General features: G+C 31.7%; 1 protein-coding gene across 9 annotated transcripts in view; it reads right to left on the minus strand.

Moving 5' to 3' along the window:
* The window catches only part of LOC126885281 (lipopolysaccharide-induced tumor necrosis factor-alpha factor-like), a 202910-nt gene that overhangs the window by 70131 nt on the left and 118063 nt on the right, over positions 1-14716 (minus strand). Inside the window, exon 1 of one of the 9 annotated variants that reach the window (XM_050651783.1) lies at positions 904-1080. The exons of the other annotated variants lie outside the window; for them this stretch is intronic. The gene's annotated coding sequence lies outside the window, so the exon portion shown is untranslated. Of the gene's footprint in view, positions 1-903; positions 1081-14716 lie in introns of those variants that run through there. 9 annotated transcript variants of the gene reach the window in all.

Below are 14716 nucleotides of genomic sequence, written 5' to 3' on the forward strand. Positions count from 1 at the left end.
ATCTTTCCCACTTGTGATAAAATTAGTAGTCAATACAGCGTAATTATATTTTCTTGAGCGTGCACCGTTTGCACCACAACTTCGCAATTGGCTATAGGTTCTATTCTCAACTTCAAAGATAACCCTTTTTTAAAATAAATCGAAAACTACATATAGAAAAGCAAAACCTACAATTTTGTATTCTACAAAATTTTAGGTACCTAATTATTGAGCGCCTAACTCGTTTTTCTAACTGAAAAAAAGAACAAACTTTTTTTTGTCATAACTCCCTTAGTATTAGTGCAAGAGAGTTTTATAAAAAAGATCTTCTTTCTTCATTTTTGGCGTGAATACCTCCTAGTGCATTTGCCAGCACATTTCGTAGTATTGCATTTGGTCTTGCTCATGGCAATATGCAATACTGTTTCTATGAATTTAATGGTAGGTATAGGTTAAGTTCAGTAAATCACAGATAACACAATAATAACACCATAAGTTTTCTTTTTGTTAAAAGAATAGACATTTTCACTTACGAACAAGTTGAAAAGTATTAACTTTCAGAAAAAAATGTGTAGATCAGAAGCTGTTTTCACTGGTTTAATTCATTTCAGATTTCAGGTGTTATTTTGAATAAAGCAATTTTACCCCTGAGAAATGGTGGCATCCACCCAAGGGTTAATTAAAGTTGGAAGTTGAGGGTAAGTAGACAAATTTGGTGCAAACCGGTACAGAATTATGCGGGAAATTGGTCATTGACTGGATCTTCGAGCACGAAAGAGTTTAAAGAGTGCTCTGTTCACAGTTTGTTCGTTATCGGTGGTTTTTTTGTTTATTAAATTTATAGCACTCTTGGTTATAGTTAAACCTCTTCTAATTTCAAAATTATATAATGCTTGAATAAATATATTTTGGAAAATATATTACCTGTGAAAAACAATTCACTTTTCAATTATCACAATGCACAATCCCAGTCCCGTGGCAACTCAAATATTTCCAAGAAAATAATATTGCTAATAATTTCAAATGTATTTATTTTATTTTAGATAAAGCAATATCAGTTTAAGATGTACATATTTATGGATTAATCGATTAAAATCCATTAAACGTTTGTAATATGTAATACCGAATGGTTTGTTTTGTAACAGTTCGATGGTTTTCATGCTTGGCCTCAATTTTGGAACTCTTAATTGACCTGGAGGTCAATTAAATATAAAAACACACAATTTAATTGCATTGGAATTCAGCTCATTGGCTGACATCACGATAAAAATTAGTGTTACATATTCACAAAAGTTTATCTTCATATTTTCGTTAGATTATGGGACTTTTCTGATCTAAACTATTTAGAAATTAAATAAATTCAATCGTGTGACGTCAGAGTAAAAGTAAATCCACTATTTATTTTTTTTTTGATAAATCTTTAGATATCTCTTTAAAAATCGTATACAAGCGTGTAAAAAGTCTTTTTGTGTTTTAACACTTCATTTATGCTATTCGTTACGTTTTCTACAAAGTTGCTCTGTTTGTCCAATGTAAGTAATTCGGTATTTTTCTTCATATGTCAGAATATTCCGACGTTGTCGATCACCTTTGCAAAGACTTCTCGATCTTCTGCAGTATGGAATAATTGTCCTGCATTTGCTGTACCTATGAATCCATTCACGAATGTTTTTTAACCAAGAAATTTTTTGGAAATGTAATCAACTCAGACTTCAGTCATTTTGTTGGTATGTCTTCAGAGTTATATATGTTGTTGAGTATGTTTGTGATTATTCCTATTGAAGGTAGGTCTTTGTCCAAAGTAGTCTGTGTCTGAAGGTTGGTCTGTGTCCATTGAACTGGCAAGAACCACACGTTCTTATCGAGCAGTGAATCATGTTGAACTTTGAGCACTCTTAACAAATTTATCTTTTAAGAGGCTACAGTAGCGATCAACAGGTAGCAACAAACGCGGTCCAAGATTACGACTGTAATTTTGAATATTTTTTCGAGATATTTGGCACACATATTCGTAATATAATACAGAATAGCGGTACATAGTCCAATTTAAGAAATATATTAGAATGTGGAAATTACTCTGTAATTAAATACAATATTAAAAAAACGAGCCTGTACAGCCATTAAGGAGAATAAAGAATACACATTCTTCAAATAAACTTTTTTATCCCATGCCTAGATTTTGTGTCATTTTGGAACTACTAAGCTTTTTTATTTCTAAAAAGAAATCTAACATAATATTGTAACTAATAACTAATTTGGCAACATAGAGAAATTGTCACTGTCATTTTGACACACCTGAGTCAGATTTTCTCTTATCTGTTCTGTTATCTTTATCGATATCTGTTCGGTGCAGTAGTGAATTTTAAGAATTCAGTATTGTTGTTTCATAGGAAAGTAGTGTTTTATAGTTAATTTATTATATTTTTTAAAATAGCACTAGAGAAGAATAAAGGTAAACAAGTACAGGTTAAATATCAAAAAATTATAATAGAAAATGAAGAATGGATATGGAATAAAGAGAAAGGAGAACTCGAAGTCAGAAATATGAAAAATTCAAAAAACTTATATACGAAAATACGACAGAAATAGTGGAGACGAAAAAGGCAGGAATATGGACAAAGAAAACAAACAACGTTAATAAAATAAAAAATATTAAAGGAAAACAGCAAGGGCGTGAACTAATAAATAACGAAACGATAGAAATAGGTATTTGGAACACAAGAGGAATAAATGGTAAAGAAGAGGAAATAGTCGAAGAAATGAAAAAACTGAAAATGGACATATTAGGAGTCACAGAAACAAAGAAAAAAGGAACAGGAATGAAAGAAATAAAAGACGGATACAATATATGGTGGTCAGGAGTGGACCAAAGTAGCACAGCGAAAGCAGGAGTAGCAGTAATTGTAACCACATCCTACATGAATAACATCATCGATGTCCAATTTACAAACGAGAGGATTTTAACAGTTCAACTAAAGATTAAACAAGAAAAGTATAGTTACATCATAACATATGCACCAACTGATAATACAAACAAGAATGAAAAAACGAGTATTTTGAACAACTTCAAGAAATAATAGACAAGACAGAGAATAACAATTTAATAATAATGGGCGACATGAATGGAAGAGTGGGAAAACAAAATACTGGTATAGAAAAATGGCTAGGAAAAGAGGGAGAAGAGACGAGAAACGATAATGGAACAAGGACTATAAATTTATGCATCGAAAATGATCTGATATATAGGGAATTCAAAGTTTACACACAAAGACGTCCACAAATACACAAGGTAAGAGAGGGGTAGAGGCGAGAGATCAATAATTGATTATTTCCTAATTAACTCCGAGATATGGAAAGTAGTAAAACACATTAAGGTAAAAAGAAGCGCAGAGATTGGAAGTGACCACTATCTAGTCAAAATGAGCTTTAGAATAATAAAAGACATACAAAATGAAAAAAAGAGAAAAATAAAAGAAAAAATCAGAAGCTACAAACTGAAAGAAATAGAAGTTAAAAAGAGATACCAGAAATTTCTAGAGGAACATAGGAAAAGAGAAAATAAGTACCAAAATATAGAAGAAAGATGGAAAGATTATAAACATAGTCTATTAGTAGCTGCAAAAGAGAGCTGTGGAGTAACAAAAATAAGTAATAACCCCAAAAAATGCACGGAATGGTGGACAAAAGACTTAAAAAAAATAGTACAGGAAAAGAAACAACTGTGGAAAAAATACTTAACAGACAGAAAGCAAGAAAGCTATGACAAGTACAAAGAGAAAAGAACAGAAGTTAAACAGATGGTTAAAAATAACAAAGACAGAACGTGGGTAGAATTTGGAAATAAATTAACAAAAGCATTCGGTGAAAACCAGAAATTGTTCTATAACAAACTTAAGGGCATGAGAAAATAAAAACCAAATACATTGAAAAACGTGAAGGATAAGAATGGAATCATACTCACAGAAGAGAATGAGATTATGGAGAGGTGGTGGAGAGAATACTTTGAAGTGGAACAAGTAGAAGGAAATAAGTTGAACAAAACAAAAATCAACACACCCCACAAGAGCAACAGGAACAGATAGAAAATATAACACAAAAAGAATTAACAAATGCAATCAACAAAATCAAGCTGGGAAAAGCACCAAGGCATGACGATATAACTGCAGAAATGGTCAAGAAGATGAGATAAATGAAAGAATTGAAAAGACTGGTAAGCTGTACAATAGTATTAAGAGTAACTTTTTAAAAAGAAATACCTAAAAATATAAAAACCGAAATAGTAAAAAATATTGTGAACCTATGCCTGTGAATCTTGGGCATTAACAAAAAGGCAAAAGAATAGACTAATAAGCACAGAAATGAGATTTTTGAGAACAATAGAGGGAAAAACAAGGAAATATAAAATTAGAAATCAAACCTTTAGACAAAATCTGAACATACACCCAGTTACAACAACAATCGAACAAGGACAACTTAGATGGCTCGAACATGTACTGAGAAGAGGAGAAGAAAAAAGAGTAAGACAGATATATGAAGCGAGAGATATGGGAAGAAAGAAGAGAGGACGATCAAGAAAGACGTGGACAGAAGAAGTGAGGGAAGCGGCCGACAAAAGAGGAATAAAATGGGAGGAAACAAAAGCATTGGCCATGGATAGAAGGAAATGGAAGGAAATGTGGAAGAAAACGACGGAGAACCTAACTCCGTAACAACTCACACCGAAAGGTAGACGAGTTCTGGATTAAGTAAGTAAGTATAATAGCACTAAGTTGTTGGCCTATTTGAAAAAACAGTTTATTGTTAACTGTGAGTTTTAGTTATAGGTAACTTATAGGTAAGTATATTTTCCGTAAAAATATTTCGAATTCTAATGCGAGTATATAATGTTTTAGGAGGATTTTTTTATTCTAAAAATATTATCAATAGTTTAACAAAATCGGAAAAGTAAATCAAACGAAAAATAAAATGAAACCGTCCAAGAAAAAGTCCATTAAAAACCGTGCCAAAATTATGCGAAAATCGAAATTTGTTTCGCTTTACAACGAAAAATGATTATTTATTATTGTTTTATTATTAGATACTTCATGCAAATACCTATCTTAACATAAAATTTTCATCCATTTTGGTTTATTTTTATAAATATTTATTTACTAATAATAAAATCGTTTTCTATTACTTCCATTTAGCGCGACTATGATATTGTCAAAATATTAATCTTAGATAATGTTAAAGATTACCACTGTTGCCAAAGTTTATGATACTATCTCCCGAAGTTATATTTTGTTGCTACCTGTTGATCGCTACTGTTGGCTCTTAACATCGACTACTGTCATCAAATTATTAACATGTAAATCATATTTCTCAATGTTATCTATTTTATAAGGTTGCTAGTTTCCTCTACTAAGCAGAACGCAGTGAAGATGATCTGATCTAGATCTAAAACGTTTTGCGAATCCTTTTGGATGAGTTTTTAATATTTTTTTCAATACACTTTTTATACCATTGTACAAACGAAGTTTTTACTTCTGTATGGTAGGTAATTCAATTATCCGCTGATAATTCTGAATCTATTGAAGTTTGCTTTATTTTATTTAAAATGTATGCCCTTTTTGCGTTTACCCTTAGTGCAAACTTGTCTGAACTGCTTTATTTCCACAGCATTCAACCAGTTATCTTATTTTGGTGCCTTCTTCTTTCTTGTGTGTATGCTTTAAAGTCTGTTTTTTGGTATCAATATAGGTCTAATTGCTGTTTTATAGATTCTTGCTTTTGTGTCTTGTCTTAGGTTTTTGTTCTGCCAGATTGTGTCATTAAGAGATCCCGGCGCTTTATTTGCTTTTAAGCTTTGTTGCCGTACTTCTTCTTCAACATCTCCTTAACTAGTTAGGTATATTTATTCCCAGATATCTAAACCTTGCTTATTTAGCTGTAGTTTGCATAAAATACAATAAAAACATTAATATTTTATATTTAATGAAACGTTTTTCGCTTATAAAAATCATAATTTTCTGTTAGATTGTATATTATTAGCTCCAAACAAACAAAACTTACGTGTCGCCAATCCAACTTGCACTTTATACTTTTTATAGAATATGACGCAATTATATTGCTGATAACAAATTTTATTGCCATCATTGTTCTGCTGTAATCCAATGCAAATATTTATTTGCGTTCAGAACCGCCAATAAAAAAAATAAATAGGGGAAACACATTTTTCTATATACATACGTTATTAACTTATTTGAGACAAAGGGAATAGATGGAGAATATCTAAACTAGACCAGGGCGCATCTGTAAAAATATTAGTACATGTGGATGTTGAGAGGTCAAATATTAGTACATGTGATGTTTTTTGCAGATATGGCTTGAAAATAACTCATATAATAATATTTGAGTTATCCTCCCTCTCAAAAAGGTCCGGAACATTGTTTAAATAATCAAAATATCAAAAATGAAGGAAAAATTCGATTTTTTTCTTCGTTTTTTGATTATAACTGTAAAAGTATTCATTTCCGAGAAAAGTTGTACTGACATAAAAGTTGCGCAATAACTTTGCTACAATATAGAATTGGTTAAAAATTTAAAAAACAGTCACCCTTGTTGCAAAATAGCAATAATTGCGAAAAAATCCATACAAAAACAAGTATTCGCATTTTACGTTTTTCAACCATTTATACTACACTTAGGACCTTAATATTTCACCCTGAAAAACTTTATGATATATTAAAGCAATACTGTAAATTTCATTAAGATCGGTTTAAGAGATTCTGCAAAATAAATTTTGCAATCCAGCTTTTGCGAAAAAAACTCATTTTTTGAAAATGTTGCAGGACTGAAAATAAAGCAGACAGCAAGTTGAATTTTTTTACATATAGAAGAATACTGTACCTTTGATTTGCAATTTTCAAAATTAAAATCGGGTAACTACCACGGCGTCAGGATTTTATAGTCAGGATACGTTTGCTCTGATTGGGCATTCCAATGACCTTTGATAATGATTGATAAATTTAAATTTTTAGTACATTTCGATATAAATAAATAAATTTGTTTATTGCAAAATAAAAACACATACTCGGTCCTTTGAAATTACACTTTTTTTAGCAAAAACTTTCTTTTTTCGTATATTTTAACTTAGAGAATTAAAGTTCATTATTTTTATGGTAGGGGAGCCCAAGAGGGGATTTTTGCAGTTACTCGAGTGCGTCAGATTATTACATGGGGGAAACCTTGTACCCTGAAAATGTACCTCTACCATATATTGTTTCTTAATGCAGGGGAGTTCGTTAAGGGGGGGCCGAAAAAAAAATCTATCCTTAGAAAAACTCGAAATCGTCAGATTAAGATAAGGTAAGTTAAGTACATGCAAAACAGCGTATATATTTCAAAAATCTGACGATTTGAGCGGGGCGTAAGAAAATGGGTGAGTCCCAAAGTTTCTCAAGAAAAAAGTGAATATTTCGCAAAATGAATGAGAGATCGAAAAATTAAAAAAAAAGTACTCAATATTTTTCAAAAATATATCGAATGATACCAAACACGACTTCCCACGGAGAGGGGTGGGGGGTAAATTTAATATTTTAAATACGAATCCCACGATATTTAGCGAAATGAACATCAGATCGAAAAACTGAAAAATAAACTTATTCAATATTTTTGAAAAATCTATCAAATGGCATCAAACACGACCCCCCACGGATGTTGGGTATGGGGATACTTTAAAATCTGAAATGGAAGCCCCCATTTTTTATTGCGGATTTGGATTCCTTACGTAAAAATAAGTAACTTTTATTCGAGACATTTTTTCGAATTATGGATAGATGGCAAGAAAGATAGATGGAAAGATTGTTGGAAATGAAAAATTGAATTAAAAAATGGAGAAAGTCCCAAAATGGAAAACTTTACTTAACTTTTTTTGGTTTTAGGACCTACTCTTCACAACCCAATAGGTCCCCAAAGCGCTCGAGTGACTGCACATTTAGCATACTTTGCTTCCCTACATATGCAATAATTGCATATGTGCAATATAAACAATTATTGTTTAAACAATATTTCACAAACAATAATCAAATTAGTTTGATTGTTTTGGAATTAAAATGTTAAAATACAACAAAATATAGAGTAAGAAAATAATATATTAGATAAAGATTGGATGAAATTTTGGTGGAAATCAACTTGTGTGAATCGAACACCTCTGTCCTGCGCGTAGCACCAAAAATTGTTTATTTAAAAAAATTCCTGACGCCGCGCCGTGATAGTTAATTGATTTTAATTTTGCGAATTGCAAATGAAAGTTACGGTATTCTTCTATAGTAAAAAAATGTTAACTTGCTATCTGCTTTATTTTCAGTCCTGCAACATTTTGAAAAAATTAATTTTTTTTGCGAAAGCTGGATTGTAAAATTTATTTTTCAAAATTTATTGAACCGATTTTAATGAAATCGTATTTTAAATTCGTAAATTTACAGTATTGTTTTGTTATATCATAAAGTTTTTCTGGATAAAATATTAAGGTCCTAAGTGTAGCATGAATTATTGAAAAACGTAAAATGCGAATACTTGTTTTTTTATTACGCAACTTTTATGTCAGTGCAACTTATCTCGGAAGTGAATACTTTTAAAGTTATAATCAAAAAACATAGAAAAAAATCGAATTGTTCCTTCATTTTTGGACATTTTGATTATTTAAACAATGTTCCGGACCTTTTTGAGTGGGAGGATAACTCAAATATTATTATATGAGTTAATTCCAAGCAATTTCTGCAAAAAAATATGAGTCACCTCTCAACGTCCATCTCAAAAGAGATCCGCCTGAACTAAACAGCTTACGCTTCGCCGATGATATAGTAATAATAGCTGAGGATCTTGGTATGGCAAGAGAGATGGTACAGAAACTCGTTGTGGCTACAGAAACTGTAGGATTAAATATAAACGTCTCGAAAACAAAAATAATGATATAGGTGCCCAACCAGAACATCAATATTGGTGGGAAAGAAATAGAACTCGTAGATAGATATAAATACCTACAAAAAAAGGTAGGAAAATGAAATGATTGGCAGGTATAATCAGCTTCATGAAATGAAGAGAAGAATCGGTTTTGGGTGGGAAGCATATGGATAACAGAGAGAAACTTTTAAAAGTGAGCTGCCCACATCCCTAAAGAGAAAGGTATTTGATCAGTGCGTCCTCCCAGTCTTGACAAACGGAACAGAAACATGGAATAGTCGGGAAATATGGAATACCGAATTTACAGCTCTGTTAGGTGCTGCCATCGTGTCAAAATATCATGAATGGCCGAATAATACTCCCATTATGTTATGCAGCCAGAGTTGACCGCTTGTTGTTGCTGCAAAACGCGCTACAGAAAAAAGTCTGTTTAGTGAGCTTCAAAAGTTTTTGCAGGTCATTTTTTAAACATTTTAATCTACTACTATACATTTGATTTAAACATTGAGGTTAATTCTAATGTACAGTAAAAGATGTGTACTTTTCATAGCTTGGTCGTTTGTTAGCTAATAGTGTTTTGTCCATCAGTTTAAAGGTTATTTTTCCAAGGTGGCGTGTCGGTTATTATGGAATGGGAATAGTAGGTATTTCTAAAAGAATGGCTAGCTAAAGAATCAGAAAATAAAGACTCTGAATATATCTTCTGTAATGAAAAATTCTCCGAAGATGAACGAGGAGAGATTTGGATTCGATCGATAAAATGTTCTTTGTGGGGCCCACCTTGACTGTACCGGAATAGAGAAAGAAGAGTATGTGTGTGATTTTTGTAACAGTACAAGCAGTAATGACTAGCGTACAATCTTAAAAATATGGTTTTTATTGTTGAAAATATTTCTTTTCAGCTAATGTTTTATGAAATTTTTTTTCAATGATTATAACATGTATTCCATATTACCCGACTATTTCATATTAACCTCCATTGTAACCACTATTCACGTACGTGAATAGTGAATCCTTACCTTGATGAGATTCAGTTTAAAAATTATATTTACCACCATATAGCTCAGATCAGAGTTAAATCCGATTATATAGGGGAGTGCAATTAGAACGAAAACATGCACTGTTTCGGAATAACTCAAACAAGCTTATATTTTTCTAAAACTTTTTTTGTTAGTTTATATACATGTTAAAGTAAAAAGTTCTACTCGCAGATTTGGCCGCTAATTGTTTATTCATTGTTTAAACAGTAACAATTGTTTTGTATAAATAATTTTAAAAATATCGTTAAATTCATCATTTTACTTTGATCAAATGTTTCTATTTTGTTTTTGATTATGCTGAATCCGAATATGGCATTGCAATTTGAAAATTCTCATACAGAAGCTCATATACAGTGTGTCTGCGTAGCTAGGAACCACATGGATAACTTTTTTATTATCAATTTTACGAAAAAAAGTTATTCTTAATAAAATGCTCTGGATAGTCAAAAATCTAAAACTCAACCATCAGATATCAAATTTTATCAATTTTATATGAGTTATGTCAAAAATATGAATTTCGTTAAAGAGTAGAGTACCTACCTTTAAATTCCAGAATATCAAAAAATGCTATTATGAAAAATTGTTTGAAATTAGAAATTATGTCTAAATATACAATTACATCATTCTAATCGAAAAAAAAATTCCATTTTTTCTCAAATTACGGATACTCATCATCATTTTATTGCAATTATGAAAACTATTTTATTATGACTTTTACGAAAAAAAGTTACTCTTCATAAAATGCTCTCCCTGGTCTAAAATCTAAGATACAACCATCAGATATCAAACTTTTTTAATTTTATACGAGGTATGTAAAAAATATTAATTTTTCGTAAGAGTTAAGTGCCTTTATTATTCACAATATTTTAATTAGGAGGATGTAATTGAATATGAAAACATAGTTTTTAATTCCAAACAACTTTTCTTGATAACAATTTTCGATATTGTGAAATGTAAAGGTACTTTACTCTTGAGTGAAATTCATATTTTTTGACATACCTTGTATAACATTAATCAAATTTGATATTTGATGATTGCTTCTTAGATTATACGATGCAGAGTATTTTATAAAAAATAACTTTTTTCGAAAAATTGATAATAAAAAAGTTATCAATAGGTTCCAAGTTCCAAGTTATGCAGACATACTGTATAAGAGCTAAAAAATTTTTTTTGCTGAACATTTATTATTGTTGAAGCTTATTATTAAATGTATTTTAGGTAAGTTTTACAGAAAAAAGTTTTGATCACTTTGTATAAACATTTTTTTAGCTGGTAATTTTCGGTTTTTGTATTACATTTTTGTTATCTTTCTTAATTTTCTTAAAAAGAAATAGTTTATTTCATTTCTAAAGTAAAATAATTCAGTGCATTTTAAAGATTACATCCTAAGCTTTAAAAAAGCACTTATAAAACTGTAATAGATCTGTTCAAACTTGAGTAATAGCGTCTTATAGTGGTGGTAATTCTATAAACCTACAAAGATTTCAAAAATTACATTTTTTGAGACGCCATATCATTTGAATTAAATTTTGGAGATTTTTTTTGAATGAAACATCATCTAGTAAGATGCTTTAAAGGTAAGTTGTGCAAAATTGAGAGTCTTATAAGAAAAATTATATTAGTTAAACATTTTTAAACCATTTTTAAACAAAATTCATGTAAGGCTCATTTTCCGCCCACACCGTACTTATGCCCATATATTTTATTTCTTTCTATTACAACAATAAGATAGCTTAATTATTCTTCTTTCATGTTCAATTTGTAAAATTTAATTTGATCCATTAGCTAAAGAATTACATTAAAATAACTCAACCGTGCACTTTGCCGTACGCTAGTTTACAGTGCGCCAATGTTTGTGAGAAGGGTGACTTTAGCGTTAAAAATAAAAAACTATAGAAGCTACAGACTTAATTTTACAAAAATCTTTATATAAGGTTTTTTTTGTAAAATTTTCTGAATTTTTCAGTGGCCAAGTCAGTTTTTTTTTAATTTACATTTTCGGAGGTATTTAAAAAAACATCTAATTTCGTAGTTCATTTGTTTAATAAAAAATGAAGCACCCACTTCACGAGTAGAACTTTTTGATATGTTGTTTATTAAACATTTCTTAATGAAATTACAAAAAGTTATATCTTGTTTGTTTTTTCCGAAGTGAAAATCTATATGCACTCCCCTAATAGCACTGGTATGATATTTTAAAACATCCCATTCGGAAAAGAAATCCTGTTGCCATGATACTGAGGGGCTAAGGATAGCGGCACAAAAAATTTCATTTCACATATTAATTTCAAAATACACATGCAATATTTGTGTCAGTGACTATATAAATAGGAAGGAAAAGAAGAAATAGAAGATAAAATAAAAGAAAAGAACAAGCTTTATAATACTTGGCTATCAAATAGTACACAAGAAAATCGAATAAAATACAAAACCATCCAAAGGCAAGTTCGAAATGAAATAAAGAAATGCAAGAATGAAATGTGGTCTAGGAAGTGTGCTGAAGTAGAAAGCAAATTAAGTGGCACCCAATCGACAGAAGCCTGGAGACTATTACGAACGATGAAAACTAATAAAACAGATAGACGCCCATCCACAATCCGAACTCAAGACTGGAAAGAATACTATCAGGCCTTATTTAGTGAAGATCGACAAGAATTTATAAAGCAGGCGACACAGGTTATACGTAGAGAAGAAGATAGCCTTACAATAACTGAGGCAGAACTAGTTAAAGCACTTAATTCGATGAAAAACGGCAGGGCTCCAGGCCCAGGAGGAATCATGAGAGAGATGATTAAATATGGAGGGAAAATGCTTATAGAACGCTTAACTAAGTTAATGAATAGATACTATCAGGCCTTATTTAGTGAAGATCGACAAGAATTTATAAAGCAGGCGACACAGGTTGTACGTAGAGAAGAAGATAGCCTTATAATAACTGAGGCAGAACTAGTTAAAGCACTTAATTCGATGAAAAACGGCAGGGCTCCAGGCCCAGGAGGAATCATGACAGAGATGATTAAATATGGAGGGAAAATGCTTATAGAACGCTTAACTAAGTTAATGAATAGATGTGTTGCAACTAATTATTTTCCTCGAGAATGGAAAATATCCTACATTTCGAGCATCTACAAAAAGGGGAAACATAGTAATCCGTCTAATTACAGAGGCCTTAGTGTTAACAGTACTATTAGTAGACTATTTAGCAGAATAATAAAGAACAGATTAGACGTAGAGACAAGAGGGAGAATAAGTGAAGATCAAAGTGGTTTTACTGCGGGACGCTCATGTGTGGACAACCTTTTCGTCATCCAACAACTTATAGAGAAAAGGACGAGCGTAAATGAAGAAACTCACATTGCCTTCATAGACTTGGAAAAGGCATATGACTCCGTCCCTAGAAACAAGTTGTGGCATGCCCTTGTTGAAATGAAAGTTAGTCCGGCTATTATACATATTATCAAATCATTGTACAGCGATAATGTGGGATATGTCAAGATTGGCACACAACTATCTGAAGGAATAAAAATAGAAAAAGGACTGACGCAAGGGTGTAGCTTATCACCGTTGCTATTTAACATATACTTGGAAGTCGCTTTAAAAGAATGGAAAAGAAGTTTTGGACTAATGGGAATCATGATCAGAGATGACTGCCTGTTTAACATCCACTTTGCTGACGATCAAGCAGTACTGGCACAAGATTCGTATGACATGGAATTCATGTTAACCCGCCTGTATTCAACCTACAAAAAATAGGGATTAAATATAAATATAGAAGAAACAGAATATCTAGTCGTGAATTCTGACGCCCACTTTGAAATCCTAATAACAGAGAACACATCGATTAAACAGGTTGAAGAATTCAAATATCTGGGAGCTGTAATAAACAGAGAAGGCCTAGGCAACAAAGAAATTCAAAGGCGAGTTGAACAAAGTAGGCAGGTAGTAGGTTGCTTGAATTCCGTGTGGTGGGATAAAAATATATCCAGAACTACAAAATTAAGAATAGGGAAGACATTTGTGGAATCGGTACTCATGTATGGAAGCGAAGTCTGGACATTAACAGCAGAGTCCAGAAGAAGGATCAATGCTGTGGAAATGGACTACATACGTAGAAGTGCTGGAATCTCCCGATTGGACAGAATACGTAACGAAGAAATAAGAAGAAGGATGCAGGCACACGATACAGCGGTAGACAGGCTCGAGAGAAGAAGCCTAAAATGGTTCGGTCACTTACTTAGAATGGACGACCAACGATGGCCAAAGAAACTCCTGAAATGGAAACCCCCAGGTAGGAAGAAAAGGGGAAGACCAAGACTATCCTGGAATGACACGATAAGGAAGGCCATGGAACACCGAGATTTGGAAGAGGAAGATGCCCAGGATAGAAATAGATGGCGGTTAGGTGTGGGGATGCGGCGTCAGCCGATATGACACCCCGTATAAATATAAGGAAAAGAAGAACTACGTGCATACATTTGAATAAATATACAGGGTGTCCCGAAAAGATTGGTCATAAATTATACCACACATTCTGGGGTCAAAAATAGTTCGATTGAACCTAACTTACCTTTGTACAAATGTGCTCATAAAAAAAGTTACAGCCCTTTGAAGTTACAAAATGAAAATCGATTTTTTTCAATATATCGAAAACTATAAGAGATTTTTTATTGAAAATGGAGATGTATAATTCTATGGCAGGAATATCTTAAAACAAAATTATAGTGAAATTTGTCCAACACATAACAATTTTATGG

This window comes from Diabrotica virgifera, chromosome 5 (genome assembly GCF_917563875.1).
Source record: "Diabrotica virgifera virgifera chromosome 5, PGI_DIABVI_V3a".
Classification (NCBI taxonomy): domain Eukaryota; kingdom Metazoa; phylum Arthropoda; class Insecta; order Coleoptera; family Chrysomelidae; genus Diabrotica; species Diabrotica virgifera.